The sequence below is a fragment of the Pseudopodoces humilis genome, chromosome 8 (assembly GCF_049639895.1).
Source record: "Pseudopodoces humilis isolate 2021_Gansu_Grassland_sample_001 chromosome 8, ASM4963989v1, whole genome shotgun sequence".
Taxonomy (NCBI): domain Eukaryota; kingdom Metazoa; phylum Chordata; class Aves; order Passeriformes; family Paridae; genus Pseudopodoces; species Pseudopodoces humilis.
Window position 1 is genome coordinate 12,222,600 of NC_142207.1, and position 15,138 is coordinate 12,237,737.

The following is a 15,138-nucleotide window of genomic DNA, read 5'->3' on the forward strand; positions in this document are numbered from 1 at the left end:
CAAAAAACCTATCAATCCACACCAGCAATGAGCACACACCCCTGTCACACCCTGGTGACAGAAGATCATGATATGTACTGAGATGGTGGCACTGGACTTGAAAAGGCAAAGGCAGCTGGATGAAATAACCTCCCTTCAGGAACGCTGCGGGCTCCCAGAAGTGTGGGGAGCAGCCCCACCTGTACACATACTCTTCAGCTTCTGATGTATGAATACAACTTTTAACTCTTACTCTTGCCATGAATGTATACATTCCCTTGAAAAGCCAAAGTATGCATAACATTTAGAATAATTACATTTTTAAAATGCACTTTGTAGTCTGCACAGCCATAGATAACCTTGTTTTACAGGATCTACAGTGCTCAAGGGATGTATCACTGCTATGGTCAATAGCAGTCAATACAGCAGTGAGAAGAGCCAAGGGGACTTGGGTTTAACTACGCATGGCTAAGCAAACATGTTCTGGAAAGTGACTACCAAGCACTGGTGTAGGTCCTGGAACGGTAATTGCTACAGAAGAAAATCATTTATACACAGTAGCCAACGTTTAATTGGCCATAGGGGAAAGGAGAAAGAACATCCCTACATATTTTTAGCTATACTTGTCTATTAGCTTATAAATGATGACTTTCAGAGAGCAAATTAACTCTTCAGAAACTATTTAACTGATTTAGAAGCCAGTGTTTTCTTTCCAAAACAGAAACTGACACTGAAATAATATTTTTTATTTACTTTTCATAACATAAGTTGTAACTGCTTAGGAGTCCCAGTCATGTAGAAGTTTTTAAATATCACATGACATGTATTCACTTCTTACCTGTTCAAATATTATGTTCCATACATACTGATATTTTCTGCTTCTGTCTATTTTGATACATGAGATGTTTAAGATACATAAAATTACTCAACAAAATCTTTTTCCTCAAGAAAAGAAAAAGGCGTTCTCTAAAAAGATCAAGGCCAATGGCTTCAGATGTTCAGTTTTCAATCCAGATTAATAAAAGATAACACAACTTTTTCTTCCCCTTTTCCTTCCTTCTCTGACAATATCCAAAATAAAAGCCATTTTTTTCAACTGTAAGGCTGCCTTTATTTCACTTCATACTGAATTGTATGAAGTTGTATGTATGTTGTATGAATTGTATTCCTTCAGAATTTGCTTCTGCTTGTGTTTAGTCTCATCTGAGCTTATTCAGATCAAAACTATTAAAAATCAAAAAACAAACAAATGAAGAACAAAATTCACCCCCAAATAAATCATGATTTGTCTACACAGATATATCTTGCAAAATAAAATTCTGCTAACAAGCAAAATCATTATGGTGTAACACTCTTCTCTGGCTGTAATTATTTCTGTGGTGTAACTTAAATGTTATCACAGAGGCGTTACCACCATCTCTGATCTGCCCAGCCTTCGCTGGCAGCACATCTGTCTGGGAGCCACCAGGGATTGGCTCCGCTGGACCTGCAGGGAGCTTCCAGCAACTTCTCACAGAAGCTGCCCTTGCTACCAAAACCTGGCCATATAAACCAAATAGATCAGCTCAGCTAGGCACATTGTAGGCACTGAAAAAATGCTTTATACAGTCGGACCAGGTCCATAGAGTAGATGTATTAAAGTCTCTAAAGCACAATATCTACCTCACTATTAGTAAATTATATCAGTTGCTCTGAAACAAAGGGTTTCCCACTATTTCCCTCCCAAGTTTTAAGTATAAATATAAATATAGATATGTAGCATAACAATATAATATTATATATACATAAATATACATATATATAAACATAGTAATATTACTGTAAATGCTGTAAATCTGAACAAGGACACAAATGTTCAGAGTGAGGTATAATTAGTGGTATTGCCACATTAGTTCATTTGACAGTCAGATCCAGATGTTCCTGCTCATCAGCCTTTTGTCTGTCCTAATAGGGCACCAGTAGCAGCACTCTTTTCCAGGGAAACCAACCTCAGCTAGTTTCAGCACAAACCTCTTCAAGTAAGAGGCCATTATTTCAGTTTGTTGTCATAAGGTCAGTAAATCAAAATACCAGTATATCAAAATATAATATAGATTACTGTTAAAACTGAGTTTCTAACATTGACACTAAAACTTATCAGTTGAAATCCAATTCATGCAATTGCTTTTTAAAATTAAGATCTTTCAAAGCTCTCATGGAATGCTTTTTCTTTCCAGTTGTATTCTCATGCAAAAAGAAAAGTCTGGGAAGAATTGCACAAAAGAAACTGTCCTAAAGGACTTAGGTATTTCCCAGAAAATAGCTTTATAAATACATTTTTTTAAAACATAATCTATAGACACTAACGAATTTGACTCTACCTTGACAAGCGTACCAAACAAACAATTTTTAAATTCTGCACTGAAACTTTTTTCCCCAATATAGTCACAGTCACCCTTAATTTGTGCTCTGGGTGAGACTTTCAGAGCTGCTGTCCTCAATTCTCTTCTGCTTTCCAAGCCAGCAATAAAGATTACTAGCCAATGCAAAAGTGGGTACAGAAACTGCTCTTGCTCTACACTTTGCTCTGACTGTGAACCATAGATAATTTTTAGGTGGGTTATCCTTGCTTGTGCTTTCCATTGGGAGCTATTACTTGCATCCCTATCAGCATCCCCAAATTTCTTTCCTACTTGCCAATTCATAACTCCTAAATTCAATAAGTTCTTATGCCTAAAATACTCGATTTTGTAGTATTAAATAGTATTAATTTTTTGAGTACTCAAATCTTGAGTTTATCTTATTTTCCTTATGGTGCAATCCAATCGTCTGACACACTAAAAATTTTTCTCAACTCTGTGTTATCTACAGCTTTTAATAAGAAGAGACACAAATGAGATAGGATTAATTTCAAGACTCATTTTTGAAGAGCATGACTAATAATGCTTTTAGAATACAACCGTTTGCAGGGTTCTCTTTGGTCAGCTTCTGATCCAATTTATGCTTCCTCTACTGATCCCAGTAGTTTTCACAACCCCTTATGGACCCTGCATCCAATCATTTATGGAAATTTACACTCGATCTACTTCATTCCCAATAACACATGCTTAAATTTAGCAAAAACCCCCACATTCCTAAAGTGTCATCAGTGTCTTCAGAACATAATAACAAGATTTATTCTTAAAAATTAAGATGGAAAACTATCTTCTGAAGACATAAATTTCTTTCATAAGTATGGACAATTTCTTTATCAAACAGGCAGAATTCACTGCAAAAATACTGAAATTGCATACAAGGTGGTTATACACCAATTCTGCTGAAAAGGCTCTTGGAAGGTAAGTGGGAAAGAGAAAATATTTTTAGTAGGTCATAAGATACAAACATAATCCAACTATGTCATGCTGTTGTAGAGAGGGAATTCCTCATATGAGGATACTGAGTCAGGCGCACAGCCCACGGGACAGATGAATGTCCTCTCTCATGATTCTCAGTATCGCAAAACCTCAGTTGGATTCGGTTTTAAGCTTCCTAAACCAGATGCAGGTCAAATAAGAACAGCCAAGAGACTGTTCCCACACCAAGCACTACCAAAATTAAACACCTGAAAAGGCACAATAATAAAACAGAAAGACTTCAGGTTACTTCATACAATACTGCAGAAATTCAATGCATTACAGCTTTCAAGCACTTTGAAACACAATTTTTATCTATACATAGCTGATGGAATGCTTACTAAGACATTCAATGTTAAATCTATTAGATTCAGGTTTTTTATAATGGTAAGGAGGAGTAAAGCACACTCACAGATGCTGCCCTGGCAGAAGAAAGCACTTCTGGGAAAGAGATGAGAAGTACAAAACATAGTAAAGTGGTCAGGGAAGGATTTAGTTCAAATTCAGGACTATATTTTTGTCCCTAAGATAAATTTTTAACTACCTGTTCTACAGAGAGGATATATACTTGTATATACTTGGAATAAATTCAATAAAAAGGATTACCTGACAATGGGGAACTAGGAAACACATCATGCTGTATCAAACAAGAACTTCTTTCTTGCTCCATACCAGTACTATATTTTATTATATCCATGTTTAAGGTCTTCTGGCACCTACTTGCATGAGCTGGACAGATTGCTGTTTCCTGGTCTTTTCCATCTCCTACCCCTTTTGGTATTTTCTAGGAGGGTTTTCTGCTTCTATTTCTGCTTCTTGCATTCAAAACAAATTACAAACATTTATCAAATGTTTGTATGTAAAACATGTATGTTTGTATCCAAAATGCATCAAAACATTTCCGATATATTTGAAGTTGGCTGTCTGAGAGCAGCAGTGCCAAAGAGTAATGATAATACCCACAAATATTTGACCATGTTAAATAAAACATGAGATACTGGGTTTGTCTTGCTTACTGTCAAACTGTTTTTCATAAAAAAAGCAGAAGACAGATAAACCTAAAAATACAGAGGGATGTTTGCTTTTAGAGAAATCTAAAATTATTTTTTGCCCTTTAGCAGAACCAAGTTTCCTTAACTAAACTGTTTTTAGATGCCCATTATTATATCTTCCATTTTATAAATTTGTTACAAAGTACCTACAAGAGCAGAGGAAGGGCAAGAATATGTTTTAAGAAAAAAGAAAAAGTCATGTTTAATAAACTTTAAAGAGTAGGCTTACAAATTGTGCCAGCAACATTCCATTATCTTGTTTTGAAAAATGCCAAACACCCTGGGAAATTAAAAGCAGCTTCATATTGCAGTGACAAAATTAAGATAGGTTTTGGTGTACCTATCAGTCAGCTGAAATGCAGACATTAACATACTAACTTTGTGGATCCTTGAATGACATTAAGTGTCAAGATGAAAGCAGCTGACTCAAATGCAATCTGAATTAGACAGAAGTAGAAAAGAAAATGGGGAAGAACTTTGAGGAACCAACAGAAGTTCTAGCTTCACTTTCCTTTTTTTTTTTTCAAGATAACACCATGACAGGATTTAAATTCTAAAGGAACATCAATGGCTCTGCAGCTATGGTATTGTCTGTGTTAGCAATCTTGCTTCTCACCATACTCTAGCTTGCCTCTCTTTCCCCTCATCACCTGCAAAACACTTCTCAATGTGCAGTGTAAGTTCGATCTGAGCATTAGGACAGGGAAAGACTAGAGACATGCCATGCTTCCCTACATCTCCACCAAGCTGAAATGTTTCTCAAGTGTCAAAACATGGACCTGCTCATGCAGCAAGGTAGGTGAGGAGGGGATTGTGGGTCTGCATCTCAAGGTGACTGGACTGGTGGCAGCAAGTTCTCAGTCGGTTCTCAAGACGAAATTTAATCCACAAAAAAAGCTCTTAACACCTCCTTCTTCTCATACAGAACCAGACTGTCTGGTGAGCAGGAATTAGGAGATTGTGAGGGTGGGGAAAGGTGACTGTCATCTAAAAGGCCCTGCTGGTAGCTTGGTTTTCTGAATTATCAGCAACACTGGAAAGTAAAGCAAGAATATAAAAAAAATCTATTCATCAGAGTACCCCGCTGACAATCAGAACAAAACTCTTCCCTACTAGATGTGCTCCCCACCCCAGATATGAACACTGTACCATTACCTAATGGACACTACCCAAAACACCACTCAAAGGGTTCATAAGGCAGTAAAACACCACCGAACACAGAGTGCTGTATTTCACATCACAGCATCTTTGGATTACTTCAGAAGAAAAACATCAACTTTCTAAAGCTTCTGGTTTGCTCAAACCACCTCCTTGGAGATAATCTCACTTCCTAGAACCCACCTAAAAACTTCAGGATCAAAACAGATGTTCCAGATGACATGGCCTAAGGTGTAATGTGAACACTGAAGGCTGTAAGTACTTCCAGCATAACCCTGCACAATCACAGGCTGGTCACTTCTGTGGTTGTTAGCATAAGAAAATTGAGCATTTTGAAGGAGAGGACTTACTTTACACTGCATGAGTTGGAACAGATGAAAATTAAGCAAACAACTCCATTCTCTGAATACTATTTTTATATTTTCGTCACAATATAAGAACAGGAGATTATGCTTAACATTTGGTTGATGTCTAAGGAAAAATCCACCAGTGAATATTTCACTAACAACTTCTGCACAGAGTACAACATGCAAAATAAAACGAATAGAGCTTGAGAAAAAAGACAAAAATTACACTGTTTTGGAATGCCAAATGTAAATACATCATTTTCAAATGAAACTGTCAAACATCTTGTTGTGGTGGTAAAAACCAAATCACTATGCAAAATGATAATACAAGAAAAGTCAATTGTATGTTTCTAATAATAAATGTTCTTGTGGCTTTTGAAGTCACAAAAAAACTCTTGGCTGAATTGAAGCATTGATTTCTGTAGTTATTTATGTGCAGTTCCTATTAGAATTCTATTGAATTCCTTGAATGGTGAATGGAAGTGCTTTTGAAAACACACACAAAAACTGTTAAACAAGGGACAAAATAAATGGAGAGTGTTGCATTGCCAAAAAGTTTCTAAAAGTCAACAGAACATTTCAATATTTTTTGAAGTGCATGATATGGTTTGACAGAAAATAAGTCTAATACAAAAACAATATTTAAAATAATTTTCCCCATCACTCCTGAAGAGGAAGCATAAACACTGGTATTTGCTTCTCAGACATTACTTCTAAATAACTTGCAATACTCTTCAAATATAATCTATAGTAAAATATAGCTTAATTTTACAGAATTTTAAAATCTTATCACTCCATCTTTTTGTCCACTATACACCCAATATAATGATATTTTACCTACTATGCATACAGATATATCCAAAGTGTACAATATATGTTAATTACACTAACAAAATGAGGATATACACTGCCAAAAGAAAAGTTTTGACTGTGGGTTTTTCTGAGTACTAAAAAGAGACATTTAAGTCTGAAAAGAAGATTTTTAGAATAGAGCTTTCTGTTTACAGCAGAAAAATAATAACATTAATAAGCTTATCTTCAGAACTTCTGTATCAGCCTATTTTTATTTTAACAGAAACCACATTTATTTTCTCATGGGAAGTAATGAGCACTTCTAAAATAATCTTACCAAGAGAGCTCTTCAACAACTTAAGTAGTATCTTATTTTGAAGCAATTTAAAATTATTATTATAGCACTGCTCAATACACATATTATTTCTTTTTTCCTATTTTTCCTTATTACTCATGGCACACTCATTCTGCTGAACTATGGCAACTTTGAATCTGCAGTTACACATCTTTGGTCCTAACACAATGACATGATTTGCTATCACGCTCTACTATCCGATGAGAGATGGATCTCTGGTCATATAACACATCCCAGCTTATTGTACACAACTGCTCGAGCACACACAATTATCGTGGCACACCAAAACACAAAATATATTCAAATGAATATGAAAGTCTTCAGTGGAAAAAGGCTTTTGCAGATACCAGAGCAGCTACAATCATTTCCCACAACAGTTAGAATGAATCTGTTTGTCTGGCAAACAAAGGGAAAAAAAAAGACTGTAAAGAGGTGGATTGGAAAATGGTTACACCAATGTAACTTAGAAATAGAAAACAGAGATTTGAGAAAGTAGCTTTACTGGCAACATAAGTTCTATTCAAAGGTAGCTGAACATGAGCTGAAGTTTTAGATGTTAATCAGGTTTCTCTTTCAAGCTACTCTCTCACATATATTTCATTAGTATAATTTCTACAAAGCACTTTTATTTCTGTTTTCTCAGGATTGTGTATGTGCTTCCAATGCCAAAGAAATTATTATCTACATCACCCTTACTCAGAGAAAGATGCTTTTTATGAAAATCCTGCAGAAATCATCCAGCATTAATGAGCTCCCATATAGCTTTCCCATAAAAGGAGGGAGAACATATGTAACTGGGGAGGGGACAGCACCACGATCATTAAAAGGAGGCAATGCTTCTGCTAGTAACTACAACCCAGTCTTTTAATTGCTTATTTCAGTTTTATTAAATAGCTTACAGCTATCTAGAGAATTTCTAATCTTTCATTTAATTAATCTCAAGAATGAAGTTCTCCTGCAGGAATTTCCTCTTGGAGGACTTTTTGTCAGATGTTCATTTTCAATCTATTTTCTAGTCCTCTACTGAGGAATTCTGCTCTAAGTGAAACCGTATATATACATCCTTGGTGGTTACACACACCTCGTTTTCTTACTGTATGTCTCTCAATCTTTCAAGTGGATGTGTTTGAAAGCAGCAATATTTTAATTAATACCTTTATTATGCCTGTTATTCAATTCTATACAATTTACTTAACTATTGCAAAGCTTGCAAATAATCCAGAGTTTCTGCAGGCATGCGTATTGTGGAAAGTCAAGAACAGTTTTACCAGAAGAACCCAGGGAACCCCCACCACACTGCATCCGTCCCCAGGCACACATTCTCAGGGTCACTTCCCCAAGCAGATCCAGGAACCGTAGAACAAGATACTCAAATCTATACTATGAGAAAAAGGAAGAGACAGTATCACCAATACCGTAAGTCTCTTAATTAACAGCAAACCTATTAAGTGAAGTTGCCAAAAAATTGTAACCACATTACACCACACAGGAAAGCAAAGCAAAAATAATGTTTTCCCAACAACAAACTCTAAAATTATTTTCTTAGTCCAAATTTGAATATCTGAAGGTTTAAAAAATTCAAGCCACTTCCAGCCCGAGTAGTTTACAAATCTGAATTACATGGTATATTTTAATATATCATACAATGAAAGGAGAAGCAAAATGTTACTTAGTGAAGGGTTAAGAAAGGTAAGAAACTTTCGCCACCATTAATGTTCTGTCCCTCCTCACCCAGCTGCATGTACAGTAAACTTGAGATAACAGAACTACAACCAGCAGCAACTATCAGCCCTTAGTACTGAAGAATCTAAATCAGTAGTCTTATTTAAGCTCACAGGAAACAAGTAAGCCAAAAAAAAATTCAAATCATTTGGAGGTAAGACCCCATAATATAACCATTTGGTGTGTTTATTCCATTGTAATACCACTTCTGCATTTCAGTTTCTCCCTTGTGTGGTTGTGTGTACCATGGTTATTTCAGCACAAATATCACAACAGATCATGAGATTTGCTGACATTAAAAAAAATAATTTACCTTTCTTTTTCATTATGTTGTTTACCAAAACCCTACACACTTTAAAATCATTGCAGGGCAGCTGTCCTTTTTCCTCTCTTTTCTATCCCAACTTAGACAGTTGATACACCCCTTCAGTTTTAGAGGCAGACACATTTCGGTCTTTCAAAACCTTCTTTTCAGAAACATTACATCCTTCCAAATATTAAACAGATCTGTCTATGGAAAGCAGGTGCACTTGGATGAGCTAACAGGATGCACTGTCTTCTTACAGAGTCAACACACAAGCCTAAAACATAGTAAGTGGGGAATTACTTGTAGATTAGGATTCTCAAGACTCATCCATAGCCTCATTTGCACTCAAGTACTAAAAACAGACTGTGGCATCAGTCCTAACTGCAGTCTGCCTCCCAAAAAAAAGGCAAGAACCTCTTCCAAAGTAAGTCTCAAGTGAAGCTCACAGTTTGGAGGTTACAGGCCACAGATTTAAAACTTAAATGGCAAGTTCCATAAAATTTTATTGTTAAGTCTAACAAACTGATATACATCCCTTCTCCAAAAGTAGAGCTTTTCTAAATAGGAGCACTCTAAGTTCAGGAAAACATTTTTAGAGCAGTACTGAGACTATAAGCAGTTTAGACACAGTACAAAACATGGCATATGCAGTGCACACACACAATTCACACGGGAAAAAACAATTTACAATGCAACAGATCACTGGACATCAGCATTGGTCATCTTTAACCTTATTTACACATCAAAAGACACAAATATGTCTCACTTTTTCAGATGACACTAACAGCTTGTTACATGTATCAAGATAGACAAATGCAAAGTGACATATGCTAATTTTAACTCTCTCCAAAGCCAATTTTTCATGGGAAGCCTGTAGGTTTTTTTCCCCCAAAAATCTCTGAATTCACTGACAAGGTTAATGGAAAGAAAACAAACCCAGTTTTATAATGTGTTCTTCCTCCTAAATTGTCTTTTTTTTAAGCAAAAGCATTGAATCACAATTGTAATATGTGAGAAGCATTTTTTTCTGTACAAAGAAAAAATCACATTTTGGATTATTTTTTTGTTCAAATCAGTTATAAGAGCTTTAATGACAATTAACATGTTTTGCAACTTCATGGCTTAGGAAAATATAAGGGAAAGCACCATCAAGAAATTATCTCATGTCCCAGATGAAAAACAGTGCCAAGCTGGAACTTCAGAGAGCATTAATAGCAATAACTGTTCTTCCACTGACTGGTATATTTTCCATGTAATCTTACTGACCATGCGGTTATTTCTCTACCTGAAGGACAGGAATTAACCACTCTATTCAACTAGCTCTATTTCAAGCCCAAACTAAGTGTGAAGTTAGTTCAGCACTGCATCTCTGTTGGCACCCAGAGAGAGCACAAGTTCTGGTATGTCACACTTGAATTTCTCCTTTTAAAAACACAGCTTTGCAGTGTTATCAAATCCATTTGCTAGACTCTTGCAAATATTACCTTCCACTGTGTCCAGAAAACACAGCAATCTCACTTGTTAATCTCCTCCAAAACAAAGTATGCCAGCTCATCTCAGAGACAAAGGAGCCACAGCAGGCTCTTTTAACCAGCTGCTGCTCTGGTTTACATGGAGAGCGATCCATGATCATGTTTGATACATTTTGATCATTGTTTGATACAGTTTGAATTTCGGTTTTAAACCTGACCTATGCCATAAAAAAAACAAATTACTTAACTAAGAATCGTTTTCTCATCTAAGAAAACACTACTTATGTAACTTTCATTGTACTCAATAACTGACACACGAGCAGTACTGATATAATTTGTTTCTGGTTTCAGTTTTTTGCAGCAGATTCAAAACAGTCTTTGGAGGTTTGGTTGGTTGGGTTTTTGGGCAAGTGGGTGGTTTCTAGGTCAGAGAGATGTTGGTACACAAATACAAAAACCTGGCCAAAGGACTTGGGAAAAGCTAAAGTACACTCAACTGTCTTAATAACCTTTTGGAGACAAAATGAGGATCATTTGCTTAACCCAAGCACAGTTAAAGCACAAAACCAAAACCAATTAAAATTGGTTTTTTGGTTTACTCCTAGCAAACACAAGAAAAGAGCTTACATTTTTTTTTTCCAATTAGCTTATTAAAACTATCAAACAAAATAGCAAAATCACACATTACTCAATACCTTCAGACTTAAACTGATGTTTCCCACGAAAAAGCACCAGTCAGATCAACGTTTTGACTAGGACATATTTAGAAATTTTTAATTTAAAGTCCAAAACCCAGGCTAATAAGAAAACTGAACACATCCTCCTTAAACCTAATCTACACCTAATTTACATTCTAATTTACAAAACTAAAAATTTAAAAAATTAAAAAAAAATCCAAGCATGAAAATGTTAATCTCTAGTAGCACCACATTTGATTGTCATTTGAAGATCTGGACTTCTGGTCAAGCAGAATAATTCAGTTATTATTCTCTAATCTAGTTACCCTGAAAAAGATAAGAAATACGCAGAAAGACAGTGTAAGAATGTACATGACAGAAAAAGTGGATTGTCTATTTCTTCCTCATCAATCTTAGGGTCAGACTGAAAATGGTGAAGTGGCAATGAAGAGCTCACTTCACACCCCAATCAGTGAAAATATTTCCCAGAGCATTCCTCATTACAGATCATAAATACTCATAATTAAAAGGCTGTTTATTTTTAAATGGATATTAGCCATTTCCCCCTTCCTCATGTAACTGTAGAGATGGCAGTGTCTCATAAACCACACAAATGGAATTGCATTTATCATCCAATAGTCACAGTAAACTTGTCCAAAAAGTAATTGCAGTGTGAGACAAAGTAGTGTGCCAAGAGAGGTCTAATTGCATCACCCTACCAAGTCTTTTTTTCAAGGTGCATAAGCTGAGAAAGGAGAAGCTGGTTCAATTCTCACATTTCAAAGACAAATTCATTGAGTTGTTTGTCTGATCTACTGAGAAGCTCTGTGACCACCAGCTGTAACATTCTGTGGCATGTACTCGGACACTGAATACAGCCAGTACAGACATAGTGTGCTGTTAACCAGATTCTTTTAACCTACTCATCTGGACATTGAATTCTGGTATGTCAGCACGTCAATAAAACTTCTGTGAACCCTTTAACTGCTATAAACTTGAAGTAATTGATCTTGTAAGTGACAAACAGCAATAGTTTTCTAATAATTCTGAAATTCTCCAAAATAAAGATGGAGATTTGGAATATGTACTTGCATATATAATACTATAATAATGAGAGATATATATATAGACTTAAAAGGAACTCCAAAATTTTAGAAATTAAAGGATTTCAAAAGCCAAATAAAATTGTTTTTGTGCTACTTCACTGGATTATAAGTCCTGAAGGAAAAACAGCTTCTATTCCCAAACAAGCATATATGAACAGCTGGTCCAGACAGCAAAGACCTGCTGTTGTATTACCACCCCACTGCTAAGCTCCTTGGGTTTTGTCTCCAGCTCGAGCCATTCTCCCCTCCCTTTGCTCTTCCACCTTCACAGTTCCTTCTTTTCCCCCATGAATAATTCCATATTATATACATACACAAACCATTTTTACAGTTATTTAGGTTGGAGGACATTAATGCCCATGAGAATTTTGTGTGGCCATTTTATGAAAAGTGACAGCAACAGAGTGAAAGTGTGGTATTAAAAAAAAAAAAAAGCACAGTCAACCATCTGCTGAAAGATTCTCTTGTTTGACCATTTTTTTAATTGGTGGGAATGGAAGTGAGGTGACACAGAAACAGGACGTGAAGGCAAGGGATTCATATGATCTTGCACCAAATTTAAATCCGGACTGGGGAAGGGGAGGAGCAAGGTACAATCATGATAAATCAGAGGATCAAATTACTGGCAGTAAGAAGACAAACCACAGAAATGTGCTATTATCAGTTTAAAGAAAACAGTTTAAGATTGATTCCAACACCAAAAAACCCCATGCACATGTCTACTCTTTGTTTTAATTAAAGTTCTGACCAGTTGGAAAGTTAAAACAGAATATTCAATTCACTGTAATTTTCAGAAGACATTTACCCAACCTACTGACTATGTCCAAAGTCTAAACTGCCCCAAGCAAACTATTCTTGTTCCCACATACAGATGAGTTTATGGCTAACCCATCCTGGCTACCTTCCCCTCCAGTGTAACTTCCCCTCAGTTCTCCAGAACACGTTTGCAAAGCGTGTATCCCACTTTCTCTATGTGAACATAAACCAATGCACAAAACTCCCATATAGACTCAACAAAATCCTTATAAAGTAACGACCATAAATAATGACCCAGTGGAATGGAACCCCCAGATGCTGCTCAGGACCTTTCAGCAGTGCTGTTACAATATGAAAGCAATCTTTTAAAAGTCCCTTTATCCCCGAGTAATTGTGTCACACACTGTTGTATTAGGCTGCCAGCCCTGGAGCTCTGCATGCCCAGAAGCCCCTATGACATCACACAAACACAACCAAACATTCACACACAGCAAATGCCCGCCACAAACACAGGCCTGATGTCTACTGAACCAATGTTTGAGCTCACATTCCTGCAGCAACTTTTGTGCAGGTGGATCCATCTGCCCAAACAGGAGCCACTGCAGGATCTGAGCCAAAATGATGCACCCTGACTATTAACTTATCATATATTTCAAATATGCTAATGGCAGTGACATGTAAATAGTACTACATGAACTCTGCTCATTAACAGAGCTCATCCACTCCACAGAGCCATTAGCATTACTTCTAAGATTACAGGATTTTGGGTTTTATTCATGCTTTACAAAAATAGCTGCTAATAATTAATTAATTCTAGTCACAGAAAAACAGTATTGGCTGAACTCTCCTGCTGCTATAAGTGTAAGTGTACCCAACCCTCAAAGTATTTTTAGCATGGGTGTTCAATCAATACTGTACAATCTAAATTAGACATTAATAGGACATAAGAATGGTAAAGCATGGCAACAAACAATGCATGTTCCAAGGACAATTTTGCTGAAGAAGTAACCATCAAAGTAAACTCTAAATAGGTAAATCTGATTCCAAACAAATTTAACTTCAAACATAAGGAAAACATACTGAAAGGTAAAATTATTTAATACATTTCTGCTTGTGAGGAAAATGCATTTGTATTTCATTGTTTAATGTGACTTAAAAAAATTAAACTTAAAAACACACACATCATCTAAAAACACAAAGAAACTGTAATGACAACAAAATTTTAGCAAAAAAATCAGACCAACAGGACATTTCTGAGTTTATAAAGTATAAACTTGCCTGGGAAACATTGACACACATGTATATATTTGTAAGTTTATCACCCAGAATCATATTTTATCAACATGGTGCAAGCCAGAGTCATGGCAATATGTATAAACAACTTTTTAGGTCAGTGAAGCAAGAAATCCATTGTCAAGAAAATGGCATCCATAAGATTATAATACTGAATATATTACGTTCAAGCAATGAACTGGAAAACTTTCCTACAACATATATATATCTAATAAAAAATGGGTTTACCAATTCTAATGTAACTCATTCCTGTATTCCTGCAATGCACATTTACAATGTGATGAGCACACAACGTCTGCACGCCTGTGAACACGTCGGTGGCTCCCAACATTACAGAGCATTTATTTGCCAAAACAAGCAGACAAAAATGAGTTTTTGCACTCACAAAACCCCTTTACCACTGAGCTCCGAGTTTAGCTCAGGGCAAGAGAAATGCCCCGTGGGTGAGTAAATGTATGTGCACACTGCAGTTTAACAATTATTCTTCAGATGAGATCCATTAGCACTTCTGTAATACACAAATCACACAAATATTTTCTATCTCACAGTCGAAGAAATTATAACAGCTTGGCCACACTGAAGTCCTGGATGGGTGTAAATAGTAGCATAAAGTTCATTCACGTGTAATTTACATCTGAACGATGATTATCCTTCGAACAGACCAGAGGTGGGAACATTTCACGTACACTTACGTACACTGGCAGCTATCTAGTTTTAGCTACTCGCTCTTTGAGATTTTTGAAAGGAAAAA

The 15,138-nt window shown here is 36.1% G+C and overlaps 1 protein-coding gene across 2 annotated transcripts in view; it reads right to left on the minus strand.

The window, feature by feature from the left end:
• PTPN4 (protein tyrosine phosphatase non-receptor type 4) overlaps positions 1-15,138 on the minus strand; it is a 111,578-nt gene that overhangs the window by 95,688 nt on the left and 752 nt on the right. The window lies entirely within an intron of this gene.